At 41.2% G+C, this 13124-nt stretch overlaps 1 protein-coding gene across 1 annotated transcript in view; it reads right to left on the bottom strand.

The window, feature by feature from the left end:
- NAV1 (neuron navigator 1) overlaps positions 1-247 on the bottom strand; it is a 57747-nt gene extending 57500 nt beyond the window's left edge. Inside the window, exon 1 of the mRNA XM_023730346.1 lies at positions 113-247. The gene's annotated coding sequence lies outside the window, so the exon portion shown is untranslated. The remainder of the gene's footprint in view (positions 1-112) is intronic.
- Positions 248-13124: the final 12877 nt, after the last annotated feature.

Genomic DNA, 13124 nt, shown 5'->3' on the forward strand with positions numbered 1-13124 from the left:
ACTGATCCCATGGAGTCTGTAAGCATATGTGCAAGTGTGTACGCAGGCATTGCCCAGTCTGTTCTTTCTTTCATCTTGAGATGGTGACCTTGGCATTTGCAAACTCACGTACCACTATTGTAGAGTTCCTGCGAGAAGCAGTGGGAGTCGTTGGGAGGGAATTGAGTGAGGAGCTGGCATTGAACTCTTCTGAGCTGAGGTTGTCTGAGGCATCGCTGAGTCCACTGCTAATGGAGCTGCTTTCATCCCAGCTACAGAACAAGAGAGAGAAAAACTAGCAGTTAAAACAGAAGCCAAGGCAAGAAATAAATATTGGTGAAAGAATGGCTCTATTCCAGTATATAGGCTAGCCAAAAGGAAAAGGTTTGGAGGTTAGTCCTGTGTTTGCCAGTACATCTAAGTGTGACTTAAACTTACACAATTTTTGGAGATGTTCTTTTAAAAAGGAAGTGTTTCTGTCTTTTTCTGGCGAAAGCTGCTGTATCTCCTTAACAGGAAGGCATATTATAAAGACAAGGCAATTTTTGGACCAATCTAATTATACAAATCAATTTCCTCTCCCTGTAAGCAGCCTCTATTCTTATATTACCGTATTTTTGTTCATTCTTAGATGTGTTCTCTGAGTGTTTTTTCCTAAAATTTTCCATACCTGGTAACAATGGTCAGAAAAAGATTTATCTTTTCTAGAATCCCCTAGACCTACCATTTCTCATTGCTCTCCTATTTATATAGTTCACCCTATGCTTGAATTTCCTAAATCTTTTAGCTGGATTTAAGAGTTTCACGGTTGGGATCAGGTCCTGCTTCTAAATAGCATGTGCTGCTTTTCTGGTACATGAACCAGACTTAAGGTGCTGTGGCCAACCAGAGGTGCCAAGTTTATGCTGAGTGGTTTTGTTTCTCCGCCAACTACTTGGTGGAACCAGGGACAGACTGTTGTTAAACATCTGTATTTATATGTCTGTATGTAGAGAACCCTAGTCCATGTACTAAGTAAACTTAACACCATCTTCATCTCTTTGAAGCCTGGACTCTAAAACATTCCTTTGGTAATTCATTTTTAGGTTTAAGATGTTTCATAGTCAGAAAGTTTTTTCTGAACATCTAAACTAAATGGCCTCCTATACAATTTATACCAATTTCTTCCTATTCTATCCTTGCTTGCTACCCTTTTTTGCTAGTCACAATTTTATTTTAATCATATTCTATTATTATTATTTTTTTTTAACATTTTATTTTTATCTAGGTGAAAGTTAACAGAGCAAATTGGTTTCCCTTTCAACAATTTATACACAGCTTGTTTCGTGATATTGGTTGCAAACCCCTGAATGTGTCAGCACTCTCGCCCCTTTCTCCCTGGGTTCCCCATGTCCATTTGCCCAGCTTTCCTGCCTCTAGCATTCTTCTGAATTTTGCTTTCGGGCAAATGCTGCCCATTAGGTCTCGTATAGTTGATTGTTCTGAGGTGTACATTTCCTCACTGGTGTTACTGTTCATTTTATAGGCCTGTCTGTTGTATGGCTATAATGTGATCTCTGGGAGTGATTTCAGTTCCATGTTTGAAGGGTGTCCAAGGGCCATAGTCTTGGGGGTTCCACTAGTCTCTATCAGACCAGTAAGTCTGGTCTTATTTATGAGTTTGAATTTTGTTCTACATTTCTCTCCCACTCTGTCTATGACCTACTACTGTGGTCCCAGTCAGAGGGGTCGGTAGTGGTAGCTGGGCACCATCCAATTCTTCTGGTCTCAGCCTAGTGGAGGCCGTGGTTAATGTGGCCCATTAGTCCTTTGGACTAATTGTTTCCTTGAGTCTTTGGTTTTCTTCACTCTTCTTTGCTCCAGACAGGAAGAGACCAATTGTTGTGTCTTAGATGGCTGCTCATGAGCTTTTAAGACCCCAGTTGCTACCTACCAAGGTAGGATGTAGAACATTGTCTGTATGGATTATGATATGCCAACTGATATCAAAACCAGTATCTCAGTCCCAGGAGGTGTATGGTTATGGCTAAGAAGTTTTCATGACTGTGTGCCTGTGTTCACTGTTGCATACATGGGTATATTTGTAGCAGGTACACATATATATGTACAAAGGTGTAATTCTATACATCCTCCCACCCCTGTTCATCTTACATATCTGTGTATCCAGTTGTACATTATCGTTTGTTATTAGTGCTGTTACAGGATTGTATATGTATTAGTATTTATCATTGTTGCCTTTTATTTACCCTTGCATACCCTTCAGTGTTTTCCTTTACCTTGATTATGGTTTGCTGACTTCCCCCATGTTGTGCATTATCTCTCCCTTCACCAACCTTTTCTTGACTTTTAACAACAGTGGTCTCATACAATATTTGTCCTTTTGTGATGGACTTATTTCACTCAGCATAACATCCTCCAGGTTCATCTATGTTGTGAGGTGTTTCACGGATTCATCATTATTCTTTAATGTTGCTTAGTATTCCATCATGTGTAGGTACCCCGGTTTGTTTATCCGCTCCTCTCCTGGTGGGCACTTAGGTTGTGGTTCCACCTTTTTGCTGTTGTGAATAATGCTACAATGAACATGGGTGTGCATATGCCTATTCGTGTGACAGCTCTTATTTCTCTAGGATATATTCCTAGGAGTGGGATTGCTGGATCATATGGTATTTCTATTTCTAGCTATTTGAGGAAGTGCCATATCATTTTCCGTAGTGGTTACACTATTTTACATTCCCACCAGCACACTCATTATTTTCTAAGCTCAAATTCTGTCTCCTACAACCTTTCTTCAATAGTCCTATTTTCCAAGTCTTTCACAATTTCTATTACTTCCTCTCAACCCTGAAATTTCTTCAGATTTTACTCAGAGCCTAAAATGGAACACAGAACTTCAGTAAGATTGCATATACAAGTATCTGTTTGTGCCTGTAGGAATTAATCTCTAAATCCTTGTATCTTGTGTTCAGAGTAGGTTTATCAGCTTTGCATGTGTACAAGGACTAAAGAGACTGAAAATGTTTATTGTGAATTAACTTGTATCTGGAAAATCTTCCCTTTTTGATTTATTTTGAATTTTATATCATGGAACAAAAATCAGACATACAAGTCATCTAAGTGCTTGGCCCAGATTTCAGCTGGCGTCCCTCTAATTCATGTGCTGGGAATAGGAAAGTGGGTGGTTTGGACATTTGGCTTGGTTGCTCTGTAGTGATTTATCCAAATACATTGAGAAACAGCAAAGAAATCATGGAGATTAGAACACACTACAGAGTTATTTAAATTTTATTACTATGATATACAGCCATTATTAAATGACAGCCTCTTCTTCCCCCTATTCGTGACATATAATAAATCTCGCATTCGTCCAGAGCTAAGATATCACACCCCCCATTTTGCAGAGAAAGAATACTGAGGAGGAAAGATTAACGCTGGTTTATGATCCTATCGGCTCCTCTGGGTTAAGATCAGATCTCTGGCGAGCAAGCAAACAAACAAACAATTCACAGTGTGTTCTCTTAGGTCAAAGACAGAGGAAGCCTAGAGGACTGAGCCTTCCATCTGAGATTAATTACTGGTAATTGAGGTCTTGGAACAGAGAAAGCTCTTATGGAAGGGCCCTTGCAAAAAGAGGACAGCTACAATCCACGAATTTAAAAGAAATCTTCCTTTGCCCTACATTTGTGGAAAGCCTAATCCTGAAACAGGGAGGAAGGGCTTGTCCTCTAGGGGAGAGTTCAGGTCCTTGCTCAAAAGATGTTCCCTCTTGTCTTAGTCATCTAGTGCTGCTACAAGAGAAATACCACAAGGGGATGGCTTTAACAGAAATTTATTCTCTCATAGTGTAGGAGGCTAGAAGTCTGAATTCGGGGTGCCAGCTCCAGGGGAAGGCTTTCTTTCTCTGTCGGCTCTGGGGGAGGGTCCTTGTCATCAGTCTTTCCCTGGTCGAGGAGCTTCTCAGCACAGGGACCCTGGATCCAAAGGACGTGCTACACTCCTGGTGCTTCTTTCATGGTGGTATGAAGTCCCCATGTCTCTCTGCTCATTTCTCTCTTTTATATCTCAAAAAAGACTGACTTAAGACACAACCTAGTCTTGTAGATTGAGTCCTGCCTCATTAACATAACTGCTGCTAATCCCGCCTCATTAACATCACCCAAAAAAAGGAAACCTGTTGCCGTGAATCGATTCCGGCTCATAGCGACCCTATAGGACAGAGTAGAACTGTCCCGTAGGGTTTCCAAGTAGTGACTGGTGGATTCGAGTTGCCAACCTTTTGGTTAGCACCCGTAGCTCTTAACCACTGCACCACCAGGGCTTATTAACATCATAGAGGTGGATTTACAACACATAGGAAAATCACATCAAGATGACAAAATGGTGGACAATCACACAATACTGGGAATCATGGCCTAGCCAAGTTGACACATATTTTTGAGGGACACAATTCAATCCATGACACCTCCCAAGTCAAAGGCGCATTCCCTATAGTGAGAAAGTATAAGCCTAAAATTACTGGAGAAGGTTAGCTAGAGGATTTAAAGATTTCCTAGCAAAATAATCTTTGCAGGTTCTGAACAAATAGAAAATTTTGTTGTCATTACCAAATTGTTAAGCATCTCTTTGGAGGGAACAATTTGATTTCTTTTTAAAAATTAAAAGAAAAAAGAAAATTTTTTTAGAAAAGTAATACATGCTTAAGCAGCCCTGGTGGAGCAATGGTTAAGCGCTCGGCTGCTAACCAAAAGGTCAGCGGTTTGAACCCACAAGCTGTTCCGTGGGAGAAAAGACCTGGCCATCTGCTCCTGTAGAGATTACACCCTGGGAAACCCTATGGGACAGTTCTACTCTGTCACATGGGGTCACTATGAGTCGGAATCAATTCCATGGCACCTAACAACAACAATACATGCTGTAGTGAAGACTCAAAGCATTACATAGAGATTTAAAGTAAAAAGTAGAAATTCCTCTCTTCCTCCCTCCCATTTTTACTCCTAAGGTAAACACTGTTAACAGTTTCTCGTACTTCTTTCAAGAACATTCCTATCCATATCGCTGTCTTCTGCCTGTTAGCTCTCTATGAATAGCTAGTATCATGGAACCACACCTCATAATCGCAGGAGTCTCTTTACCTGACTCTAACATTGGGGCCCTGTTTTCCTCTTTGTTGAGTTACTCCCTTGTTTTAGTGAACTGTGTCTTCCAGTAGGTTCCTGGAATAGGATGCTTGAGAAGTAAACTTTGTAAGATCTTACATATCGTAAAATGTCTTTATTCTATTTTTATGTGTGGGAGTTTAGCTAGGCATAGAATTCTAAGCTGAAAATAATTTCCTTTCAGAACTTAAAGGCACTACTCCATTACCTTGCTTCTACTGTTGCCATTCTGATTCCTCTCTTCAGTATGTGACCTGTTTTTTTGTTTCCTTTCTGAAACCTTTGAGGATCTTCCCTGGTATTCGGAAATATCATAATGATGTGTCTTGGGGTGGGTCTATTTTTATCCATTGAGTTGGGTACTTTATTGGGCCCTTTCAGACTAGAAGTTCATGCCCTTCAGTTCTCAAATTTTCCCAAATTATTTCTTTAATGATTTTCTCCTCTCCATTTTTCAGTTCTTTCTTCTAGAATGTCTATTATTCCGATAGTGGATTTTTATATTGTTTTTCATTTCTGCTGTCATATTTTTAATCAATATTTTAAAAACAGCATACTGTTCTTTCAAGGGCGCAACGTCTCTTAATTCTCAGACATTTATCATCTATGTATTTATTTGGGGGTGGAGAGGGCTTATAATCTCTACATAGCTTCTGGTTCTAAGTTCCTTTTTTCTGTTAGATTTGGTCAGTCTTTCATGTTATAAACCTCCTCAGATGTCTGGTGATCCTTGGCTATCTGCTCATATTTAAGACTGTACACTCACTATATTTTATTTCGAAGCTCTGTGCCACGTGGGGTAGGACTTGTCAACTATGGTTTCAGCATAGGGAGATCCAATTCGACTGATTCACTTAAGTCTTTTCTCTTGGGTTGGTCAGTTTCCTAGAGATGACTGCCTGGAGGGTATAAGATCAGTGTTCTGAGAGCTGAGTTGGGGAAGAGGTTTGGGGGTTTCCACACTAAACATGCAAACTTTCGTATCATCCTCCTTGTTTTTGGTTCAAAATCTATGCCCTCACTTTTGCCAGGAGTCCTCCAGTCCAGAGACTCTTTATTTCACTCTCTCCAGGGGATGAGTCTCCAGTCTTCTGTTGATGAAGGAGAAGGACAGTTGCCTTTCTGGGAGTAGTGGAGGAGAGGATTTGAGAGTCTAAATGCTTCTTAAATAAAATTTCAACCAATCTTGATCTCTCCTCCCCCACTAAAGGTACTTGATGTCACCATTACCAAGCTTTTTGAGGGGTCTAGGGGTGCAAATATAGCACAGCTTTCCCCACAGCTGGCTTAGCATTCAACTTTAAATCTGCTAAATCCATTGACATTTGTCATTCTGATTTACAGCCTCCTATAATTTCGTGGCTATCATCTGTTCCTTCTATTTTTTTGTCCTTGTTGGTTTATGACTTAGAAAACAAACAAAAAACCTTTGTTGTCATTTAGTAGGAATATAGCTTTTTTACTCTCGTGGTAGTTGTGAGATATATTAATTTTATCAGCAGCAAAACACCCTAAATGATACTTTGCAGAGCTGACTCTTTTGAATAAGATGTTGTGATGACTAACCTTTGAGTGGAGTAAGAGGATGAGACATTAGCTCTGGAGTTCCTTTATCAAGTCAGGGAGAGGCAGAAGGAACCATCGAGAAGATTTTTGAAGAATCAAAGGGTTATGGGAGAAAGAAGGCTGGATGGGCAGTATCCCTCCTGAAACATGTAACTGCTTAAGATCTAAGAACAAGAAAGTCTTTCGAAGAGTTTGCAAAATTTATCAGCTAATGAGTCACAGTACTACAGAGTATCTGCCTGGCCATTCAAGACAGCAGGCAAAAAGGACAGGGCTCAGAGATCTGCAGGGCTACTGCATCTGCTATTTGTCCGGCAGAATTTCTCTGCTCACTCTGAGCTGGATTTTGCATGTGTGCTCTCTCTCTCTCCTATTTCTTTTTAAATTTGTTTCTCACACAGATCTCAGGTGGGGAAAAGAGGGTTAAGCAACAACAAGCTAGGTCTAAATTCACTTAAAAAGACAAAAAAAAAAAAACAAAACACCATTGCTATGGAATCAATTTCGACTCAGTGCCCCTACAGGACAGAGTAGAATTTCACCATAGGGTTTCCAAGGAGTGGCTGGTGGAATTCAAACTGCCGACTTTTTGATTAGTAGCTGAGCTCTTAACCACTGTGCCACCTAAATTCACTAAGACATGAAAAACATGAATTCAGAGACATTAATATTCCTCTATATCTAATCTATTTACAAATCCAAGCAATAATCACCAACAGGTAACTGGCTGGATAAGAGAAATGATGTAAAAGTTTTCATTCTGGGAGGATTATTGTAAAAACAATGGCACTTTATCATTTTGATCTACCCTCAGAATAGAAGAGGAAATGAGTCTGAAAAAGCATAGGAGAGATTAAGTTAGATATACACAGGACAAGGAAAGTGAAGATCCTTCTCAATGGGTATTTCTAAAGTGCTGGAGCATGTTACAGAGGTAAATTAAATTTTTTTCTCCACAGGATATTTATTTTCCCATTTACTGTTCTCATATCCCCCCAATCCTCCTGCCAAAACTTAAACTTATCATTTGCTATTTCCACTATCACTTTATCAAAAACTTAGATGTATCTTCAGCTCCTCTGTCTTTACTTTGCCTTCCTCATCAAGAAGTCCCACTGATTTATAACCACTTGACTCTCAAATCTGTCTCTTCCCTCACATTTTCCTGCCTTTGCTCTGGTTCAGAGTGTAACCTCCTCTCACTTGCACTACTGTGAAAGTTTCCCTATTGGTCTCCCCGACTATAGATTCTTTTCCCCCTCCAACACAAGCTGAATATAATCAGAAGTCTAATCATGCAAAGTGTAGCACTTACCAAAATCTTCATTAGCTCCTTGTTGCTGATAGAATAAAATTACAGTTCTACAGCCCCATCCCATTGTTCAAGACTATCAATGAAAACGTAATCAATGTCACGAATTGTACATGCAGACATTGCTGAATTGGTGTGTGTTCCGCTGTGTATGTTCTCAACAACAACAACACAATAAAATAAATTATATATAAAAAAAGACTATCCATGAGCTATTGTTAAGAATACAGATGCTGGAGCCAGACTTAGCTGGGTTCAAATCCTATAAACTCTGCCTAGGGTTACATTCAGTTTCAATTCAGCAAACATCGAGCTCCTAATATTTACAAGGCACAATGTCAGTTACTATGGGCATTCCAAAATGAGTAAGATTCAGTGGCTGCCCAGAATGATCTCATAAATCCAAGGATGGAGAAAGATGCGCAAATGAAAAAAAATACCATAATAGAGTTATAGATAACATACTTAAGGTAATACAGAAAAAGAAGTGATTTAATTCTCCTGCAAAATCCAGGAATATGACTTTGCTACATTAGGATACAGATAAATATAATGCTTGTCCCCTTTTCTCCACTCCATCCTGCTCCTACTTCCTACATCCCCTAGGACTCCTATTAGGTGACCCACCTCTCTCACCTAATCTCCCTTTGGAAAAACATGGGAGCCTGTCCTCTCATCACTATGCAGTGATCTGTGTGCTGAAGATTCTGGAGTTCTGGCATTATAATGGGGACTTAATAGCTTATCAACACAAGCCATCTCTGCTTCCCATGGTCTTCTCCCTAACTCTGAATTTTGCAATCTTATCATTGCTGATGTCAGATGGGTCCTGGCTGAAAACAGAGAATACCAGAAAGATGTTTACCTGTGTTTTATTGACTACGCAAAGGCATTCAACTGTGTGGATCAAAACTAATTATGGATAACATTGTGAAGGATGGGAATTCCAGAACACTAAATTGTGCTCATGAGGAACCTGTACATAGATCAAGAGGCAGTCGTTCGAACAGAACAAGGGGATACTGCGTGGTCTAAAGTCAGGAAAGGCATGTGTCAGGGTTGTATCCTTTCGCTAAACTTATTCAATCTATATGCTGAGCAAATAATCCGAGAAACTGGACTGTATTAAGAAGAACGGGGCATCAAGATCAGAGGAAGACTCATTAACATCCTGCGTTATGCAAATGACACAACCTTGCTTGCTGAAAGTGAAGAGGACTGGAAGCACTTACTGATAAAGATCAAAGACTACAGCCTTCTGTATGGATTACACTTCAACATCAAGAAAACAAAAATCCTCACAACTGGACCAATAAGCAACATCATGATAAACAGAGAAAAGAATGAAGTTGTCAAGGATTTCATTTTACTTGGATCCACAATCAACACCCATGGAAGCAACAGTCGAGAAATCAAAGGAAGTATTGCATTGGGCAAATCTGCTGCAAAAGACCTCTTTAAAGTGTTAAAAAGCAAAGATGTCACCTTGAAGACTAAGGTGTGCCTGACCCAAGCCATAGTGTTTTCAATTGCCTCATACGCATGCAAAAGCTGGACAATGAGTAAGAAAGACCAAAGAAGAACTGACGCCTTTGAATTATGGTGTTGGTGAAGAATAATGAATATACCATGGACTGCCAAAAGAGCAAACAGACCTGTCTTGGAAGAAGTACAGCCAGAACACTCCTTAGAAGCAAGGATGGCGAGACTTCATCTCACATACTTCGGACATGTTACCAGGAGGGATCAGTCCCTGGAGAAGGACATCATGCTTGGTAAACTAGAGGGTCAATGAAAAAGAGGAAGACCCTCAATGAGATGGACTGACACAGTGGCTGCAACAATGGGCTCAAGCATAACAACGATTGTGAGGATAGCGCAGGACCCGGCAATGTTTCATTCTGTTGTACATAGGGTTGCTATGAGTTGGAGCCGACTCAACAGCACCTAACAACATAACAACAACCACCACCATTCTTATAGGCCCAGATCAAATACCAAATCTTCCATGAAGCATTCCATGATTCTCCTCGCCAGAAGAAATCTTACCCTCTTATGTTTCAATAGACTTATCTGTACTCTTTAATAAAGTGTTCTGTCTTGAGTGGTATGTTCATATATCTTCACTAGATTATATTTCCCTGAGGATTAACATTGAGTCTCGTGCATCTTTGTGCCCCTCACACAGTATCTTGTACATAATGGGCACTCCTTGAGGACTTGAATTCTGGCTTATGTGAAAGTAGAATACAATGTATAAACTCAGGGAAGGGGTTATGATTTTAGAATTGCTACTTATCTATTCTCCCAGAATGACTAGTTGTCTGTTTCCAAATAATCCTTGCTTCAGAGAGGATTTAAAAACATTCCTTTTAGACCTTCCAGTTCTCTGCTGAAATTCCCTATCTGTTCAAGAATGTAATCCACCTTTTCTACTAGATCCTGAAACCTATTTATAAAAGGTAAAGTCCTTGTCTGTGAATTCCATCGTCTGGGTCATCTGTGGATCTGCTTCTATGGACTCTTTTTTCTATTAGTCATATTTTCTCCTTCTTCATGAGTCTTATAACTTTTTGCTAATGCCAGATGTTGTGTGTAAATGAACAGCTATATATATATACCCAGGAGACCCTGGGTGGTGCAAACGATTAATGCACTCAGCTGCTAACCGAAAGGTTGGAGGTTCAAGTCCACCCACAGGTGCCTTGGAAGGAAGGCTGGTGATTTACTTCTGAAAAATCAGTCATTGAAAACTGTATGGAACACAGTTCTATTCTGACACACACAGAGTCGCCATGAGTACAAGTCAACTTGGCAGCAACTGGTGGTGGTGGTGGATGTACACCTAGAAAAGGACAAGTCCCTTTCTCTGTCAACCTGCTAGCATTGAGAGTTGGGTCAGCCTAACCTGTAGTAGAGCTAGGTCTGGGCTTTATTGTAGCTTTGGAGTCAGTTCACCACTGGTGTTTTTTTTTTAAATTGTGCTTTAGGTGAAAGTTTACAGTTCAACTTCGTTTCTCATACAAAAATTTATACACACACTGCTATGTGACCCTAGTTGTTATCCTTATAATGTGACTGAACACTCCTCCTTTCCACCCTGGATTTACCGTGTCCATTCAACCAGCTCCCATCCCTTTCTGCCTTCTCATCTCGCCTCTGGACAGGAGCTGTCCAATTAGTCTCATGTATCTATTTGAACTAAGGAGCACTCTCTTCACAAGTATCATTTTATGTCTTATAGTCCAGTCTTTGTCAGAAGAATTGGCTTCAGAAATAGTTTCAGTTGTGGGCTAACAGAGATTCCAGGGGCCATGTCTTCTGAGGTTCCTCCAGTCTCAGTCAGACCATTAAGTCTGGTCTTTTTACTAGAATTTGAGTTCTGCACCCCACTTCTCTCCTGTTCCATCAGGGACTCTCTGTTGTGTTCCCTGTCAGGGTGGTCATTGGTGGTAGCGGGGTACCATCTAGTTCTACTGGTCTCAGGCTGATGGAGTCTTCTGGTTTATGTGGCGCCTTTTGCCTCTTGGGCTGATATTTTCCTTGTGTCTTTGGTGTTCTTCATTCTCCTTTGCTCCAGGTGGGCTGGAACCAATTGATGCATCTTAGATGGCCGCTTGCTAGCTTTTAACATCCCAGACGCCACTCCACTGGTGAATGTTTTGAGGGTAGAATCAGGATTGTCCTTTTAGCAGGGTTTAGGATCTGAGTACAGAAAGACTCCAGAGATATTTATGTCCAAAGATCAGCAGATTTTTGGGCTGCTGGAGTTATCTTGGAAACCTTGGTGGTGTAGTGGTTAAGAGCTACATCTGCTAACCAAAAGGTTGGCAGTTCGAATCCACCAGGCACTCCTTGGAAACTCTATGGGGCAGTTCGAATCCACCAGGCACTCCTTGGAAACTCTATGGGGCAGTTCTTCTCTGTTCTATAGGGTCGCTGTGCCACGAGTTTGGTTTTTTGGTTTTTGGAGTTATCTTTGTCCTTCAGCCCTGCCTTAGGCTTTCTGCACATCAGGAGATCTATCTTCATCTTGCTGCCCTGCCCTAGCCCTTGGCAGGTCACTTCTATGCACTCAGTGAAGGTCCCCTGTGCTTTGGAGGGGTCTTTTTCTACCCTTTGCAGTGACCTCTGATTTCACCATACTCTGCTGCTGCTGCTGTGTATTCGATAAAGGCCCTGTGCGTGTAGGTGGGGAGGGTTGGGGTGGAGATGTCTTTCTCAGTCTTAGGCTCAGCTCCCACTATGTACTCAGTAAAGGCCTTATGGGAAAGAATTGAGGGATGGGGAATGGGTACAGATTTGCTCTGTGATTGGGGCTTCCTGTAGCCAGCCCACATACCTTCAAAAGTTTGTATGAAGTTAAGCGATTTTCTCCTTGTCCTCATCTATGGTGGGTTTGTTCCTCCTCCTGTCATGCTCCTGGGATGGAAGCAGCCATTCATTCTTCTCTTCTAGGAAGGGCTCAACCCTTTATGGAATTTAGTTCATTTAGAATACTTTGCATCCTTAGGTATCTGATTTTTTTTTTTAAGTTCTGAAATTTGTTGCTTATCCAGCTTATTCTTGTTGTTGGGATGGGAGTGACAGTCTGTTGTAACACTATATCATTCCTTTCACTACATTAACCCCTTGAGTGCCCTTAAAATGGATAAAGCCCTCTGTTCTAGGGCTGTAAGAATGGCAACTGACTCTCCCTCTTGTTCTCTTGCCCACTTCCTAGCTCTGATAACATAGTTTAAGTAACACTCTGGTGTACCCCATCTCCTCTGTAGGATGAAAAGAGGGACTGTGAGGAGGCCAGCTTAGCTGAACACTGCCCTGTTGTGTCTGTGCAGACATGTGGCCACACATGGGACAAGGAACACTCCTCCCCTCCGGGAGAAGCACCAACACTAATGCAGCTCTTGGCTAGGAACGGCTAACCCTCCCAGACTTCCTTCACACAGTCTGCTCCCGACATTTCAGTCCCAGCCATTCCATGGAACTTGAATCACCAAGGGTGCCTGCAGGCAGCCAGAGTACCAAGGGTGTGGGCTAGCTAACTGGAAGGGTGGACCAGCTTATGACTGCATAAGGGAAAGTCCTTACTGCTTCCTTAGCACAGCATG

This window comes from Trichechus manatus, unplaced genomic scaffold (assembly GCF_000243295.1).
Source record: "Trichechus manatus latirostris isolate Lorelei unplaced genomic scaffold, TriManLat1.0 scaffold00035, whole genome shotgun sequence".
Taxonomy (NCBI): domain Eukaryota; kingdom Metazoa; phylum Chordata; class Mammalia; order Sirenia; family Trichechidae; genus Trichechus; species Trichechus manatus.